The sequence below is a fragment of the Mus musculus genome, chromosome 1, assembly GCF_000001635.26.
Source record: "Mus musculus strain C57BL/6J chromosome 1, GRCm38.p6 C57BL/6J".
Lineage (NCBI taxonomy): Eukaryota > Metazoa > Chordata > Mammalia > Rodentia > Muridae > Mus > Mus musculus.
Genome location: NC_000067.6, coordinates 60,886,295 through 60,903,559, shown reverse-complemented (window position 1 = coordinate 60,903,559; position 17,265 = coordinate 60,886,295). Strand labels below are relative to the sequence as shown.

Below are 17,265 nucleotides of genomic sequence, written 5' to 3'. Positions count from 1 at the left end.
AGCATCTGGAAGCCAATAGTTGTTTTCTTTCTGTCTGATTGAAATAAAAGCCTTTTTACAGCTCTACTGAGAATCTAAGACTTATGTACTGCAGTTCTCACGATGTTACTCGATGGCTGGATAGTCAACTGTCTGAGGGTATCGCTCCCTCGGCTGCTGTCATTTCAGGGTAGGAAGGGGAAAGTCAGATTTCTGTTTACCTTACCACTCTGATTCTTTCTAAAGGCTGATGGTGAAGAAAATGAAAATCACTGGCTAAAATTAGGACCTGGGGATTCACTGTGACTTCATCTCGTCACTGTCTTCCTATATCCACGTTGCCTAAGTAAACCCCAGATCAGCTTTATAGTACTCTTGGTGGTTACTGGATTTGAAAGCTTTCAAGATTTGCATAATTCACAGTGGTGCCCGCAGAGAAACATATTAGAATTCCAAAGGAGGTATATACTCAGGTGAGGTAACGAAACCCCCCCCCCCCCCGCGCAGCTTAATCATAAAATCCTGAGTTTTATTCAACTTTTTCTTATCTTTGAATTTTTTCCTTTCCCTTTTTTTTTTTTTTTCCCAATAAGTACGCCCAAACTACCAGGCTTTGGTTGAAAGATTTGCACCTGGCACTGAGTACACTACACACTGCAAAAACATCCTTTGCTTGATGGTTTCAGGGGTAATGGGAAGAATGAAGAGGCTAATATTTGCATAGTGTGCAGTTTCAGGACATCCCATTACCGTTGAGCTCATAATCTTGCCTAATTAAGGTAATTATATGCTTTATTTTCATGTTAATTAGCTCATCACACTCCAGCTCCTTTCAACATCAACTTCAAAGGAAAAAGGTAATCATCTACCAAAATAAGAGATTGCTGAAGAAGAATTTATCAGTCTCACTTCGAAAGAGAGAGAAAAAGGAAACGCTATGCAAAGTGACTGGAAAGAGAGGGTAGCTTCACTACAACGAAACAGTGGAAATATGGGCCGAGCCAGGCCGATTTAAATAAATGTAGCTGATTAATTTCAGTCCCTAGGCAACAAGAATCCACACCATAAATTAGGTTAAAAATGGATGCTTCTGAGTTGTTGAGTTTCTGTGGGTTCTTTCATAGGAATATACAGATGGCTCCTGCTGGCTTTTGGCTTATATTATTCTGTAGCCTGTCAGGGAAGAAGGGTTTTGCTGTTCTAGATTAATAAGTGTGACAGAGAGGTCTTCAGTTGAAGGCTAACCTCTGCCTGTCAGAGCTTCATGTACATGGAGATGAAAATAAGATTTTTTTTTGATGAATATCCAGAAATCAACTTTTAGACACAACAAAAATATCTGTGTTTTAATTTCTTAAGCTCTTTACATAATATGATTAATTCTTTAAAGAATAGCTTATCTCTAGTTAAATGCAAATGAAATTGTATCCCTTAATCCTACACTCTTGTAACACCGCTATGAAATTCTGGTAAGAGGCTTTATCAAAGATAAGTATTCTCGTTACTTTTCCTGTTGCCATGGTTTAATTTTTTTTAATTTAAAAATTAGCCTGGTTATAGCATCAACTCAAGTGAGAAGGGGTTTCTTCTGGCTCACAGGTCAAGGGCATATTCTGTCAAAATGGCAAGAGCTAGAAGTAGCTGGTCACACTGCATGTGCAATCAGGAAGCAGCAAGCAATGAAAGCGTGCACTCAGCTAGATTTCTACTTTCTTGAAGTCCAGAACACATGCCCAGGGAATAGTGCTTCCTTACTTTAGTGTGTGTCTTCAAGTCTTCCTACCTCAATTCATCTAAACAAGATAATTCCTTAAAGGCATGGTCATTGTTTGATATAATCTAAATGATCACTCACTGTGGTGGTTTGAATATGCTTGGCCCAGGGAGTGGCACTATTAGAACCTATGGCCTTGTTGGAGTAGGTGTGGCCTTGTTGGAGGAAGTGTGTCACTGTGGGGGTGGACAATGAGACCCTCCTCCTAACCACATGGGAGCCAGTCTTTTCCTGTTCGCTTTCAGAACAAGATGTATAACTCTTAGCTCCTTCTCTAGCACCATGTCTGCCTGGATGCTGCCATGCTCCTGCTTTTTTTTTTTTTTTTTTTTTTTTTTTTTTGACAGTCTCAAGTTTTTATTCAGTGGGTCTTTGTGTCTAGCAGAAGGTGTTGGGCCTCTTGGTGGTGAAGCGTGGCTTGTGCTGGCGCCGCAACACACGGTGGGGCAGTGGGAATTTGATCTTGGAGTCGTGGAACTGCTTGACAGCTGTCCGGCGGCACTTGCCAGCTGCAATCTCTTCCACCTTCATGATCTGGATGGAGTGGGCACGGGCACGGTGTCGGGCACCCATGTCTAGTTAGCACTGTGTGACTGCACCAGCAGTGGTCAGGTCCCTGTACTCCCGGTACATGTTGTGTGTGCCACTGCGGGAGTCATAGCGCAGCCAGATGCCAAAGTTCTTCACACGCAGGGGTGATTTCTCAAACACCTGTCCGCAGTACACAATCTCCCCAGGTGACTTCTTCATCTTCTTCAGCTGCGACACAAAGTACCAGAAGCGGGACTTGGCCACCACATGGTTGGGTGCAAAGATTCGCATACGGTACAGTGGTGGTGTGTGGCATTTTGGGGTTGGCAAGCAGCGCCCCACCACCTTGTACTCCCGAAGCGTGCCCGAGGCCTTCATGGCACTGCACGCTCGTTCACCGCCAGTCACAAAAGGGCTCCTGCCTTGATAATAATAGACTAAACCTCTGAACCTATAAGCCAGCCCTAATTAAATGTTTTCCTTTATAAGAGTTGCCTTGGTCATGGTGTCTGTTCACAGCAGTAAAACCCTAACTAAGACACTCACGGTTGTGCTTGAAGCCCTTCTCCTAGGTGATTCTAGATCCTGTCTGATTGACAATAACCATCACAGAAACAGTAGATATTTTCAAAATAGGAACCCATGTTATTTTACCGAAACAGTCGTTGACTTGTTCAGGACTACCCATTAGATCATATAACTTGATTATCTAGGAGAAAGGGGCAGAAAGACTTAGTAAATAGTTTAATATTTGGCCCATGAAGTTTCCCAGGTCACTCCCTCCCAACCTGTATGGCACATTGAATATATGTGATTACCTTTAAAATAGGATGAGGTAACTCAGCAAGTAGGCTTTCCATTTCACAATAGAGGAACCTTCCCAAACCAGTCACAACATTTTCTTGCCTTGATTCAAGTAATAACAAAACTTGGAATGGAATATGACCAAAGCTTTTAAAATATTTTCTCATTAATTAATTTATTTATTCACTGTTTATCCAAATCTATTTTTTCTTTTTTTAATGCTGAACAAGCCTTTGACCCACACCACCACTCCCCAAATGCTTTGCTGTCCATAAAGAATCACATGGCAAACAAGGGTGGCCTGTTTGAAAGATGTCATTTCTTACACAATCTAATCTCAGCTGTAAGCCCTTATTTCAGCCTCCTGGTTACACAATCACTATTTCATCTATTAAGTTGTATCATTTCAGGTCCTGCTGTGACTGCAGCAATTGAATGACTTCACACCTCAGGTCCATCAGAGACCATCATGGTCACACCTTGATGAGAGAGGAGCACCCTCGTGGCTTTGCCAAGTAAGGAACCGTAGCTGTGGCAGTGGGAAAGCTCTGCTGGGTGATGGTGCCTTTGCACACACCATGTGCAGAAAGTGAATCCTTGAATCCAAACAAGTGCTAGCAAACTGTGCTCTCTGTTGACTGAAGATTCAAAGACTCAGAACCAGGAGTGTGGTACAAGCCCATAATCTAAGCTTCTCAAGAGGCTAGATGAAGAGGACCTCTTTTAAGGTTAGCCTAGAAACTTTAGTGAGACTGTCTCAATATAAAAAGTAAAATGATGGCTGGACTGTGGCTTGATGGTGGAGTATATGCCTAGCACAGACACACACACACACACACACACACACACACACACACAGCCACTGATAGATGTACAGTCTGAGGCAAGGGGAAGAGATTCTGGCTATTTGTCATCTTCCACAGTCTCGACCACACATCACAATAAACCATCTTCAGCCAGAGTCAAGTTCTGACATGTGACCATTCAGCTCTGTCTTCCCAGGGCAGTTTTCTAAAGGTTACTCAGTTGTGGAGTAGCTAAATGAGATGGAGGAAGTCCACGCTAGTAGGAAACTTTAGTTCAATGAACCGCATTATTGAAGTGGGCTGTGGAGGGTTATTTAGAAGCAGCTGATTGCATTAGCAGCTTTCCTAAGCTGGATTACATTCAGAGGAAATGCTCTGGCTGGGTGTTTCTTCCATGAGCAGGAAGCTGGGTCATCACAAATCCACAGTCACAGCAGGACCCACCGAAGGTTTTAGCCCACAAAGCATAACTAAAACCCAAGCTCTTCGAGTTCTGCCTAACACATTCAAAGCCCAGTTTCTTCATTCCCCTAATGGAATCACACCACTGACACTAGTTCAAATCCACCGCTTATGTAATTCCTCCCCAACATTACTTAAGGGCAGTCTGATCACTAATAAGTTCTTGCCACATGTAAACTTTGAAATCTGCAATTCTGGTCATTTCTCTTCCATTGGTTATGAAATGCTGACAGGTAGAATGTATCAGAAACACTTGTTTCCTGTACTCTTGAAATACGAGCAGGTCAAAACCATTGAGTCAGCCACACCCCTTGTGTGTCACCCTTTGTATTAGAAAGAAAAATATGAACTTAGAACATATGAGTGTATTAGGGATTGACTCATGCTATTGAAAAAAGAGGCACAGGAAGTTATGATAGTTTAAAACTAAATGTTCTAGTAGAACTGATGATCCTGATTTGTTGAACACCTCCCTAGAACCAAGTTTATGGTAATATTGTTCAGTACATGCAGTTTTTACCCCTTCTCATCTCTCAGAACCTGTTTTCCCCTGAGTACACAAGCCACTTCCTCAGGTCTCTGACTCTCTGCAGACACCAAGACTCTTAGCCCTAAAATGTGAGCGAAAGGCATTTATTTAATCTGATTCTACTCCCCTCCTGAAGCAAAAACACAAGACTCAAAAATAATAAACCCTCAAGGCTTTTGCTCTGAGTGAAGAGAAGTAAAGAAGAAAACTGAGAAACAAATGGAGCCAGGGAAGAAAGCCAAAATCAGAAACTTTAAATGAAGGGTAATTTACATATAGAAGTTTCAATATGCCAAGCCTCAAGTATCAATTTGGACCTGTCTGACATAGTTCCTCAACAGTGTGAGAGCACTGACTGCGAGTGGGTGGAACTTTTATGAAATTCCAAAAGCCATCGGATAGCACAGCACGTCCCAAAATATACTCTGTGAGATTTTTTTTACACAAAGAACACACAGATAATGTCACTCTAGCACTAAATTTAGCAAATAGAACTGATTGTGATTGATAAGACCCTGAACCTTTTTTAGACTCTTTTTTATTAGATATTTTCTTTATATACATTTCAAATTTCAAATGCTATCCTGAAAGTTCCCTATACCCTCCCCCCTGCCCTGCTCCCCTACCCACCCACTCCCACTTCTTGACCCTGGCATTCCCCTGTACTAGGGCATATAAAGTTTGCAAGACCAAGGGGCCTCTCTTCCCAGTGATGGCTGACTAGGCCATCTCTGGGGGTACTGGTTAGTTCATATTGTTGTTCCACCTATAGGGTTGCAGACCCCTTCAGCTCCTTGGGTACTTTCTCTAGCTTCTCCATTGGGGGCCCTGTGTTCCATCCTATAGATGGCTGTGAGCATCCACTTCTGTATTTGCCAGGCACTGGCATAGCCTCATACGAGACAGCTATACCAGGGTCTCTTCAGCAAAATCTTTCTGGCATATGCAATAGTGTCTGGGTTTGGTGGCTGATTATGGGATGGATCCCCAGGTTGGGTAGTCTCTGGATAGTCCATCCTTTCATCTTAGCTCTGAACTTTGTCTCTGTAACTCCTTTCATGGATGTTTTGTTCCCTATTCTAAGGAGGAGCGAAGTATCCACCCATTGGTCTTCCCTCTTCTTGATTTTTCTTGTGTTTTGCAAATTGTATCTTGTGTGTTCTATATTTCTGGGCTAATATCCTCTTATCAGTGAGTGCATATCTAATGACTTCTTTTATGATTGGGTTACCTCACTAAGGATGATATCCTTCAGATACATCCATTTTTCCAAGAATTTCATAAATTCATTGTTTTTAATAGCTGAGTAATACTCCATTTTGTAAATGTACATTTTCTGTATCCATTCTTCTGTTGAGGGATATCTGGGTTCTCTCCAGCTTCTGGCTATTATAAATAATGCTGCTATGAACATAGTGGAGCATGTATTCTTATTACCAGTTGGAACTTCTTCTGGGTATATGCCCAGGAGAGGTATTGCTGGATCTTCCGGTAGTATTATGTCCAATTTTTTGACATAATACTCCAGACTGTCTTCCAGAGTGGTTGTACAAGCTTGCAATCCCACCAGCAATGGAGGAGTGTTCCTCTTTCTCCACATCCTCGCCAGCATCTGCTGTCACCTGAATTTTTGATCTTAGTCATTCTGATTTTTTAGACTCAAGTCAAATTACTGCAATGTAAATGGTTTTTCTAAAAGCCATAAGCCCAAAAGTCAGGAAATTCTTTCTTTAGTTCTAACCATATTTCTGCTGATACTGGGTAATGGTAGACTTACAGAGATTTATAGCTCTACTGCAGGCTGAGATGTAACCGAGATACCTCAGCATCCCTGCAGAGAACTCAACTGAAGTCTTGAAGTTTGGAAACTAGTTCTTTCTCAATAGATTCTAAGCTAATCTGTCTTCTCCAACAATAGGCAAGCAAGCTCAAAAAGGAGGTTTTGGGGTTTTTTTGTTTTGTTTTGTTTTTTTGTTTTGTTTTTGTTTTTTCTGCTCACTAATCCCAGTTTGACATGTAGGACTGAGTAATAGGAAAACATAGGAAGGAACCCGCAAGATGCAGTAAGTAGTTACCTGTGCTTAAGAATCTTGTCTTTGACCTGCCTCTGATGCTGCCTAAATGTGCATCATGTTAACTGTATTATGTTACCTGGACATAATAAGGAGGCTCAATTAAAAAGCATCTCCAACTTTCAGTATAAATAATTTTTAGTTGAAAGAGCACTTTTAATTTGGAACTCAGTAACAGTAAAAAAAAATGTAATTCCCTTAATGATTTGTATATGAATAAAAAACCTACTAGAAAAAAATTATTGTATGATCCATTTCATAAAATTAAACTAAAACACATGTAGAACTATACACAGCTACATGTGATGACTATGTAAATCTTTTATGTTCCTCTTTTCCAACTTTAGGACTATGTATGCATTATTTTGTAGTAACAAAAACAGAAAATATATAACAAATAATAAAAACTGAGTTCTTCCGATGTTATGGAACACTTGATGTATTTTAGGCCATCAGAACTTGGAAAATCCTGATATGGATTTAAAGAAAGTTAAAGAAGACAAAGATATGTATTTAGATTCTTCTATTTCATGCAGATATTTGACATCTAAAGGAGTCCATGGTGAGCTCCAACTTTCCAGGCACATCTTAAACCATCCCCCAAGTTTCTCAGGTGCACCGTGTACCAACAACTCTCTACCTTGGCCATCCCGCCAATAGCACAGTTCCCTGAAAGTGCTTTGTGAGTTAACTTTCCAAGAATACTACAAAAGTGCTGCACACATTAAGAAATACCCTTTACCCGAAGATAAATAACATTATGAGTGTGGTTAATTTGATGTGCAAGCAGGTAAGTTGTGTGACTGATAAAGAAATGACACATTAATGGAGGTTTAAAAAGAGTTTTATTTAGATGTAATTCATATACACAAGCTGCACACGTTTGATGCACACAGGTTGGCAAGTTTAGACATATGCATACTGAAACCACAGCCAAGATATCAAAGATATATATTAGGAGGGAAATTTCATTAGAAAAAAGTAATCTGATCTATCAGGGTCCTAAATTCATTGGAACCAGACCTGTAAAGCATACCTCTGACTGTTCATGACAAAGCAACTCGACCATACCAGCAGATGTTAGTTTGACTTCATATCAACTGCAGTCATTCTATTTTCTGAGTGTATGTCCTTAGTGTCTAACTCTACAGAGATCAGGCAAGATCTACCAATCTGGCTAGGCAAACAGATCACCTTCAGTTTAAGGTAAACCCCATGTTCAGTCAAGTAACCCCAAGCACATTGCTGATAGAAAACTGAAGAAGCAAATTTTAAACAATTTTAGAATAATTTTCTACCTAATCCTTCTCTGGCAGGCTAATGCTCTGAATTAAAGACACCTTTTTAAAAAAGCTGTACATATGGGTTCAAACCCATGATCCCAGAACTCTGGAGAATGAGGTAGGAGTCTCAAGTTTGAAGCCAGTCTGGGATACATACAGAGTTCCAAGTCAGTCTACAGAGTGAGACTCTGTCTCAAAAGAAGAGAAAAAAGAAAAAGAAGAAAAAGAAGGAAGAAAGAAAGAGAAAGAAAGAAAGAAAGAAAGAAAGAAAGAAAGAAAGAAAGAAAGAAAGAAAGAGAGAGAGAGAGGGAGAGGGAGGGAGAGAGAGCGAGGGAGGGAGGGAGGGAGGGAGGGAAAGAAAGAGAAAGAACAGTTCCCTCTCTTCTTCCCTCCCTCCCTCCCTTCCTCCCTCTCTCCCTGCCTCCCTGCCCCCTCCTTCCCTCCATTTCTCCTCACCTCCCTCTCTGCTTCAGGAAGCTATGTCTGTATAGTTAAAATTCTGCCCTGCCAGCTCTTTTCTGAAAGGAGACAAGAGAAGAAAAGGTTCATCTTTCATAAGATCTTTGCAGATCACTGCAATGTTCAAAAGACATCCTCGGTAGATAACAAGGAGGCTCTGAGAAAATGTCTAGAGAGCGAGTAGCCTCTACAGCTCGTGATAGCTCAAATAGACTTTCTATAATGAAAAGTTCAGTTGCCTCATCGTCTAGGGAACATGAGCACAGAACTGACTCCTTTGAAATTCATTCTGAAGGACTATATTTTCTAGCAACATTGTCATTGTTCAGCCCCCCCCCCAGGATATTTCTTTTGGAATGCATTGTTGCTGCTATAGACTAACAAAAAAAAATGTAATATTTCATTACCTTAAAATCCTACTTTGGTTTTGGTACAAAATAAAAAGACAACTGATTTGGTCACAAGTTAATAAATTATAGGGAAATTCATATCCAAATTACAAATGAGCAATGCCTTTGAAGAGGATAAAAAGATTTCATTAACAGACTATCAAGAATGTTCTCAATGAAGGCATCATCCCTAGAACAGGAGATGCCCTAATCACATCCTGGCAGTTGGTTCTGCTCCATGACACATAAGACAGTGAAGATGGAGAAAAAGGTGGTCGCCTGATCCCGTACTGTTTCTGTAGGGACCACAACAGAGCACCAGGGCCCAGGGGATTATCTAAACAAAGCATGAGCCATCCACATCACAGTTTGGAAACCTAAGACAAAGAGCTTGCATACAAGCGGGTGGTAGCACAAATAGGAATCCAGGCAGGCAGTAACCAGCTATTTCTTTGTTCAGAGAGGGTCTGACCAAGAGTGATCAGAAATACCTCGGGATAGAAAGGCATGGAGTTTGAGTCATTCAGAGGAACACAACCAAAAAGGCCAAAGCAGACACTCAGTCATCTGAGATATAGGTGAAAGGGATTTCAGGAAAGACAGACCTTACCTGAGCACAGAGGGAATCCAGTAACCATTGCCCCTGGCATGTCAGCTCCATGCTTCAAAACTCCTTGGATACATGTCTCGAGTAGTTATCAATTCTAAGCATCATCCACAGAAGAATCGAGACTTTAGATGCAACCTGTAAGAGAGGGTGGGGAATAAAGATGTCTGAGAACACATGAACATGAACAGATGAAAGAGACCAATGAAGATGGAGATGAGACACCAAGAAGGTCTCCTTGAAGCCCAGGACCACTCTCTGGAGAGATGAACACTCACACAAAATCTGCTGCATCTGTTTCCAGTGTCTGTCACTGTCTTCTGCTGGTGAGCCTCACAGGTAAAACACTACCCCTCCTTCCCCCTCAGTTTATTGTTCTTAGAAGGGAACAGCTCTATTGCATGGATGGATAGGACTTGTCTTTCTGCTGTCTTAATTCAACTATCCAAGACTGGTACAGCTGAAACCAGACTGTGGTTTTCAAAGAGCAGACAAATTGAGATCAGACTGAATTCTAAACTCCTCTATGTTCTGGTTCCATTACACTCTTGAAACCCAAGTCAATTTTGTGAAGAAGAAAAAAAAAGTTCATAAAACTGGGCTTGGATCCTCACAAAATTGACCTAGTTATAATCTGCAGTTGAAGTATATTCAGTGTTAACTCAGGGTGCACTTCAAACAGCAGAAGTGAAACTCAGTGTGTGCATGTGGATAAGAGGTGGAGGGAAACATTATTATGTGATGGACTTATTAACCCATGAAAAAGTTATTAAGTGACTAATGTATCAGCCCAAACCCTGGACAAAGAGTGGACATAACCAGCTGAAAAATATTTCCAGATCCACGACCCTAGAAACTCCTCAAAGATCATAATTCTAAAATAACTTTTCTGATTAAGTTCTAACTTTCCAAGAACATTCACTCTTTATCTGAAACTAAATCATGAGAAATTCCAAACTAAAAGTCACTGTAAACCACTTACATGAGAACTGTATTTTCACATTGGAACTATAGGATAAACTCTGTCAGTGTGATCATGAATCAAAAAGGCTGATCCCAGCACACACACCCAAGAAAAAGAAGAGATAAGAAAGAAGAGCGAGGAGAAGGAAAACAAGAGAGGGAGAAAAGAGAGGGGAGGGAGAGAGGAGGGAGGGAGGAAAGAAGAAAGGAAAGAATTTATTAAACCCATACAGTCAACAAGCTAGTGTTGTCAAAGGAACAAGATAATTAATATTTATCTTATTCTAAGTGTTTCTGAGAAACATTTTTACAGATCTATTACCTACCATCTGAACCAATCGCAGGAATCTCCATTCCCTGGGTTACTCTTGTCCTTTTACCATGATTTTCTCTTTCAGGCAGCGACCATCAGTAGGACAACCATTGACATTCTGGGTCAAAACTGAATTAACCATGGAATAATTTTGATAAAGGAAACATTTGGGAAAGAAGTGGAGAAGGGCAGGGAGAGCCCCAAATGAGGAGCAGAAGGAAGGGAGAGTGAATGGTAACATTTAGATTCATGGACAGTCTAACGTGTTTAGAAAGACTATTGGGAATCTTGGAGCTCAAGTGGACCAACTATGTTTAATAGGCTTACTTTAGAATTCCTGCCTTGGTCACCAACAGCTAGGAGCAGTCCTGAGAAAACAAGACTTCAGGTGCCATGGATTGAATGCTTGTGCCTTCCCAAATCCTCCTCAAATTTCCGTGCTGAAAACTAGTCCCTAATATGATAGTATTAGAAGGCTGATAGCCTATAGAAGGCCATCTGTTCACAGGGAGGAACTGTCAAGAATGAAACTGGTGCCTTTACTAAGGAGGCCCCAGAGAGCTTCCCTGCACTTTCTACCATGGGAGAGCACAGTGGACAATGCCTTGATCTTGAATTGATCAGCTTTAGAATTGCCAAAGCACTGTTTCTTATTTATAAGACACCTGCCTGTACTATCCTCTTGCAGCAACCTGAACAGACAGGGACAATAGATACCTCAGTATAGAAGCTTAGGCCCTTGCTTAATTATAATCCTTTCAGTAGAGGGTCTATGTGGCTCATTCTCATGAATGCCATAGTCTACCCCTTCCTGGATATGAGTGCAATTCTCCACATGGACTTGGGTAGCTACTCTCCCACAATTCCTATGGACTTCTCTTTCTGAGAAGAAACACTGAGGAAGAGCAAGTAGCATGAACAGCTCCTGTCACTACCATTGACCTCAAGACTACAACTAGGCCTGACTGAGAGTTGAGAGTACTGGCTGCTCTCTCAGGGGACCCAAGTTCAATTCCTAGCACCCACATGGCACCTTACAACCCTCTCTAACTCCATCCTCAGAGTATCTGGAGCCCTCTTCTGGCCTCCTCAGGCACCCGGAATGCATGTGGTGCACAGATATGCATTTAAGCAAATTGCCTCCACACAGTAAGTATGAAACAAATAAACAAACAAACTTGAAAGACTACAATTGTTCCTCTGTTCAACTTCTGGTAGCCATTCTGAATTCCCTGACCTCAGCTTCAAGCATCACATTGGCAATCTTGATGGCATGAAGCACACTCTCATTCTTGAGAAGTGGGACTGAGGCACCAGTAGCCACTGAGATGTATATACACAGAGATGTATATATGTTTGCTCTTAGAAAAATGAAGCAAGAATACAAGACACACTCCCAGTATACTACCTTGCTACAGCTATTTCTCTCTGTCCTCATTGTACAGAGCTAGCCTTATGTCCTCCTCCTTGGTCAGAGCTAAGTCTTTCCATCTGTATCATGACTCCACTTCCTGCTTTATGGTCCTTGTTTATTTGACATCCTACTGAGCTCTGGATACTACTGTTGATGCAATGCTCTGAAAACAGAATCAGTATGCTTAGATTAGTATCTTTCTCTGTGAAGATGAAGGATCCACTTACTCTTTTAGATTGAAAAGACTTCAGTGTAGCCAGCTTGCCAGTTGGTCTCCTAGCATTGAGTCACATGAAAGAATGTATTCCTGTCAGTCTGGCATTCATAATGGATTGATATTATTAATAGATAATATGTGAGTTCATGTTCCTAGAACCAACATGCCATCTCTCTAAAGTTTTTATTTTATGTGTGCATGCATCTCTCTGTCTCTGTCTCTCTCTGTTTCTGTCTCTCTCTGTCTTTCTGTCTGTGTGTGTTTCTGTCTCTGTTTCTATCTCTGTTTCTGTCTCTGTCTGTCTCTGTCTCTCTATCTCTCTGTCTCTCTGTCTCTCTCTCTGTCTGTCTCTCTGTGTGTCTCTCTCTGTCTCTGTCTCTGTCTGTCTATCTCTCTGTCTCTCTCTGTGTCTCTCTCTCTGTCTCTCTCTCTCTGTCTCTCCTTCTCTCTGTGTGTTTGTGTGTGTGTGTATGTGTGTGTGTGTGTCCATCTCTATATCCTGGCTGTGCCAGATAGTTTTGGTTGGACACTCTACTAGGCTTTCAGAATCTATTAGGCTTTTGAAAAACCAGAAAGGTGAATTAAACAGAGAGATAAAAGGAGTTGCTCCCTTGCATCTTGTAGGTCTTTAATAATGGCATTAACCTCCACTGTCCATTCACCACAAGATAATTTTGGATTTACTACACTGAATGAAAGAGGACTCGATAGTAACAAAGATTTAATAAAGGGAAGATCTCATCTTCCTTTCTTTAATAGTTTTTATTCCATAGATCAGGAAACCTTTATAGTTGTTACTATAATTTCCATATACATATGTAAGATATATATACACAAACACACACATATTACAGTTGTGCATTTGGGGACAGGAAAAATTGTCAGTTATCCAGGATCCCATTTACTACTTGGATTTATAGGCTCTCTAACAGGAGGACAGGAGGCATCTTTATGGCATTTAGGTCTCTAAGTATTTGTATCACCTCAGACTTTGTCCATTAATACCAGATGTGATTAATTATTTGCCTCTTCCCCATCTAAGTGCCCATGAATCCCTTTGAGAAGAGCTAAAAAGGTGGTATAGTACATTCTTCCTGTAACAGCATCAAATCGCTCCTTCTAATTAGCCACCTGTTCAACTTCAAGTCTGAAAATGACTCCACGAATGGAGCATAGACTCATGCTCAGCCTCCTGCCCATCTGCTTCTACCATTATTGTTTCCCATAATCCCCAAGCTTCCAAGAGTACCATCACCCTCATGCATGTAAACAAACCCAGATCTGTGACCATCTCTCCTACCAGGACCCTAACTTGCTGAGATATGAATGTTCTTAAAAGTACCTTCCTTATAACTTAGTGAGTGATTTGTCTTCTGGTCTTGCTTTGGAGCATCATCTCCTGAGGAATCTTCTAGTCTTGCCTACTATACCCATCCAACATGCCTACTTCTTTGGTCCCTTTATTTCTTCCTCTACCATTTCTACTTTGGGAATATTGGCCATTGTATTACCCAACTTTCTAAGTGCTGCCCAACGGTGACTTTGCCTAGTCTGTGAGCAACTTTCCTAGGGTATAAAATTCCATCATATGGAAGTGCCTTTATATCAATGAATTCTTGGTTATCCAACCTCACAGTCTAGCCAGCCTCTTTGATCAAGCCCCTCAAAATCCAATCCCACGAGTGTTTGCTCAATTCCTGTCAACCTAATGATTGTGATTTTTCACCACACAACCTCCCTTTTAATTAACCAGGCCCAACATGCCTCAGTCATGGCACTGAGAGTTAATCCAAGCTACAGGCTTGGAAGGCAGGAGAGGAGGTAAGGAGAGCATCTTGAATGTGGTTTCTCTTCTGAGAATGAGACTTTTTTTTTTCTTTTCTTCTGAGACAAGGTGTCACTATGTAGGTCTCTCTGGCCTGAAACTCTCTATGCAGATTAGGCTGGCCCACAACTTCTTATCTTGATCTGCCTGCCTCTCGAGTGCTATCATTAAAGATGTACACCACCATGCCCATCAAGTATGAGATTTCTGTCCTATCTTCTAGCACCTTAGAATTGATATTTCTTTCTTTGCCCATTGAGCCACTTCTGTAAGCCCAGGACACTCTGAAAGGTGAAATAATCTGCCTCTTCAGGTATCTCTATAGTGCCAGGCCAATCAAACAATCTCTATAGCTCTATGGTTCTGACCAGATCTTTAATCTGCCCCTCATCTATATATATCCTGTGACAGAAGACATCTACCTCTTGAGAATTACCATAGAAGCCCTCAAGCACTCACATATGAATAAGGTGTCCATGATGTCTGGCTTTTATCAACTTGACACAAGTTAGAGTTTGAGAGGAGGAAGCATCAGTTGGGAAAATGCCTCCATAAGATCTATCTTCTTGTAGACATTTTCTTTTTTCTTTTTTGTTTTTTCAAGACAGTGTTTCTCTGTATAGTCCTGGCTTTCCTGGAACTCACTCTGCAGACCAGGCTGGCCTCAAACACAGAAATCTGCCTGCCTCTGCCTCCTAAGTGCTGGGATTAAAGGCATGGGCCACCACTGCCTGGCGTAGATATTTTCTTGATTAGTAATTGATGGTGCCACCCTGGGCTGGTCCTGAATTCTACAAGAAAGCAGGCTAAGCAAGCAATGAGGAACAAGCCAGTAAGCAGGACCCCTCCTGAATCAGCTTCTGCCTCCAGGTTCCTAACCTGTTTGAGTTCCTGTCCTGACTTCCTTCAGTGGTTAACAGGGATGTGAAAGTATAAGTCAAATGAACCCTTTCCTCCCCAATTTAATACTGTCATGATGTTTCATCACAGCCATAGTAACCCTGTCTAAGACAGTGTGTTTTTCTATCTTCAGTCTATTTTCAATCCTCACCTTCAGGGCAACTAAGGAATATTCAGGCAACTCCACTATCTCTGTGTCAATTAATCAACTCACAGTTTTCAATAACTTGGATAATCATACTCTGCACTCCTCTTAACCCTGATGCTTTTCTGAGGCCACAATTGTTAAGCAGCTGAGTTTTTAATGGCCTTACACCAGAGGCAATTGTATACCCATCTAGGAGCCAGGATTGTGTGTTTTCACATGCTGGTTGGTGGTAAAACTCATCCAAAATACTATACCTATATGTTCAAAGACCAAAAAAAAGAAAAAGAAAAAGAAATAGACCTGTTCTTCTGAATAACGAATGCCAAAAAAAAAAAAAAATGGGGCATAAGTACTTGCTGAGCCTTCATCTTTCAGAGGAAATCCTGAAGAGCTTCCCTGTGTCTACAGAAAGAGACTTAGAGTTGTTTCAGACTGAGAAGGGGATTAAACAACAGTAGAGTGGGATCCTTAGGATTTGTGCCTCAACCCCATTTGCTAGGTGAGCACAATCCTGAAATGAACTTGTAACTCCCACAAACACTCTTCCAACTCTGGTCACACACAGCAAGCATCCAACGCTTTATTAGTGTCACATAGTGTGGCATGTGTGGAAGACGCTCCAGAGGGAAGCCTTCCATCCCTCTACCTGCAGAGGAAGAAGCCTAAGGGCAACCATGCTCCTGAAGGTGGGTCATTGCTTTCTATCGAGAAACAGAAATGCATGGGGAGTTGATTCTGCTAGGTGGAAACAGGTCAGAGCATCTGTGAACTGAAAATAAGTTAAAAACATGTTAAAGCATAATAAGCTGACGTTTCTGTGGCTTTACAAAGTCAGAAAGAGGGGAGATGTGGTAAAGGAAAGAAAACATGTCTCTTACTTCTAGATTTGCATCATCTGGAGCAACTGTGTTTGTCCAATAGGCTTCCTCGGGCTTCGAGCTCCAATAAAGTTGAGTTTAAAAGAAGTTGCGTCTTCTCATTCTTCTTACAGTTTATAAAGTTATTTTGGTTTCTAGGACTATGTCTGTTTAACGGAAAGGAGCCAAGTATAGTTAGGAGGGAGGAGGAAAGGACTGGCCAACAATACGCCACACTCTCCTCTCACCCTTTAGTGCCTCCTCCGCGAACACAGCTGAGTTCAACACAGGGTTCCATGAAATAGCCGTAATTCCTGTTGACCTTTGGAAGGATCACTAACTAGAATTTTACGTAAAACCACATGCAGGAATATTCACACAGTATAGGCCTAATGAGATACACTAAGAGGACTTCTGACTTCTGACTGACTCTTACTTTCTTTATCAGAAATTATTATTCATTTGTGTACTATGTAGTCTGAACTGGGGGTGGGGGACCACCCTAATGAACTCATTACCCATAATGCTTAGAAGAGGCAGTAGGAAAGAGACCTGTGAACTATACTTGCAAAAGCAGATACTTTAATGCCCATATATAGTGTAAAGATAATTAATTCAACGAACGTAATTTTCTTCATATAAAGATGTTGCCATAAGACGGATGACTTGCTGTAGAGAAGAAACAAGAGTAAAGGAAGATAAAGGCAGCTAGGCAGCCTGTTTAAAAAAGTTATATTCCTATAAAGAGCCTGATTCATAAAATCAAGGGCATATAAAAAGAGCATTTATAGTCATTTTTTAGTATTTTATGGTAAAATTTCTACACTTAAGAGTAGAAAATTCACTTAAGATAATCTGTATGAGAGACAAAGTTTGGAGCTAAGACAAAAGGATGGACTATCCAGAGACTACCCCACCTGGGGATCCATCCCA

General features: G+C 41.1%; 2 long non-coding RNA genes and 1 pseudogene across 2 annotated transcripts in view; all 3 read right to left on the bottom strand.

The window, feature by feature from the left end:
* Positions 2,096-2,698, bottom strand: Rpl18-ps1 (ribosomal protein L18, pseudogene 1; annotated as a pseudogene).
* The window catches only part of Gm38137, a 33,408-nt gene continuing 25,337 nt past the window's right edge, over positions 9,195-17,265 (bottom strand). The window contains exon 3 of the long non-coding RNA XR_865466.1: positions 9,195-9,833. This is a non-coding gene — a long non-coding RNA (predicted gene, 38137). The remainder of the gene's footprint in view (positions 9,834-17,265) is intronic.
* On the bottom strand, positions 16,026-16,471 carry Gm39650. Its single transcript, XR_865460.2, has 2 exons — positions 16,354-16,471; positions 16,026-16,244 (listed from the first exon to the last, which is right to left on the bottom strand). It is a non-coding gene; the product is annotated as a predicted gene, 39650 (long non-coding RNA).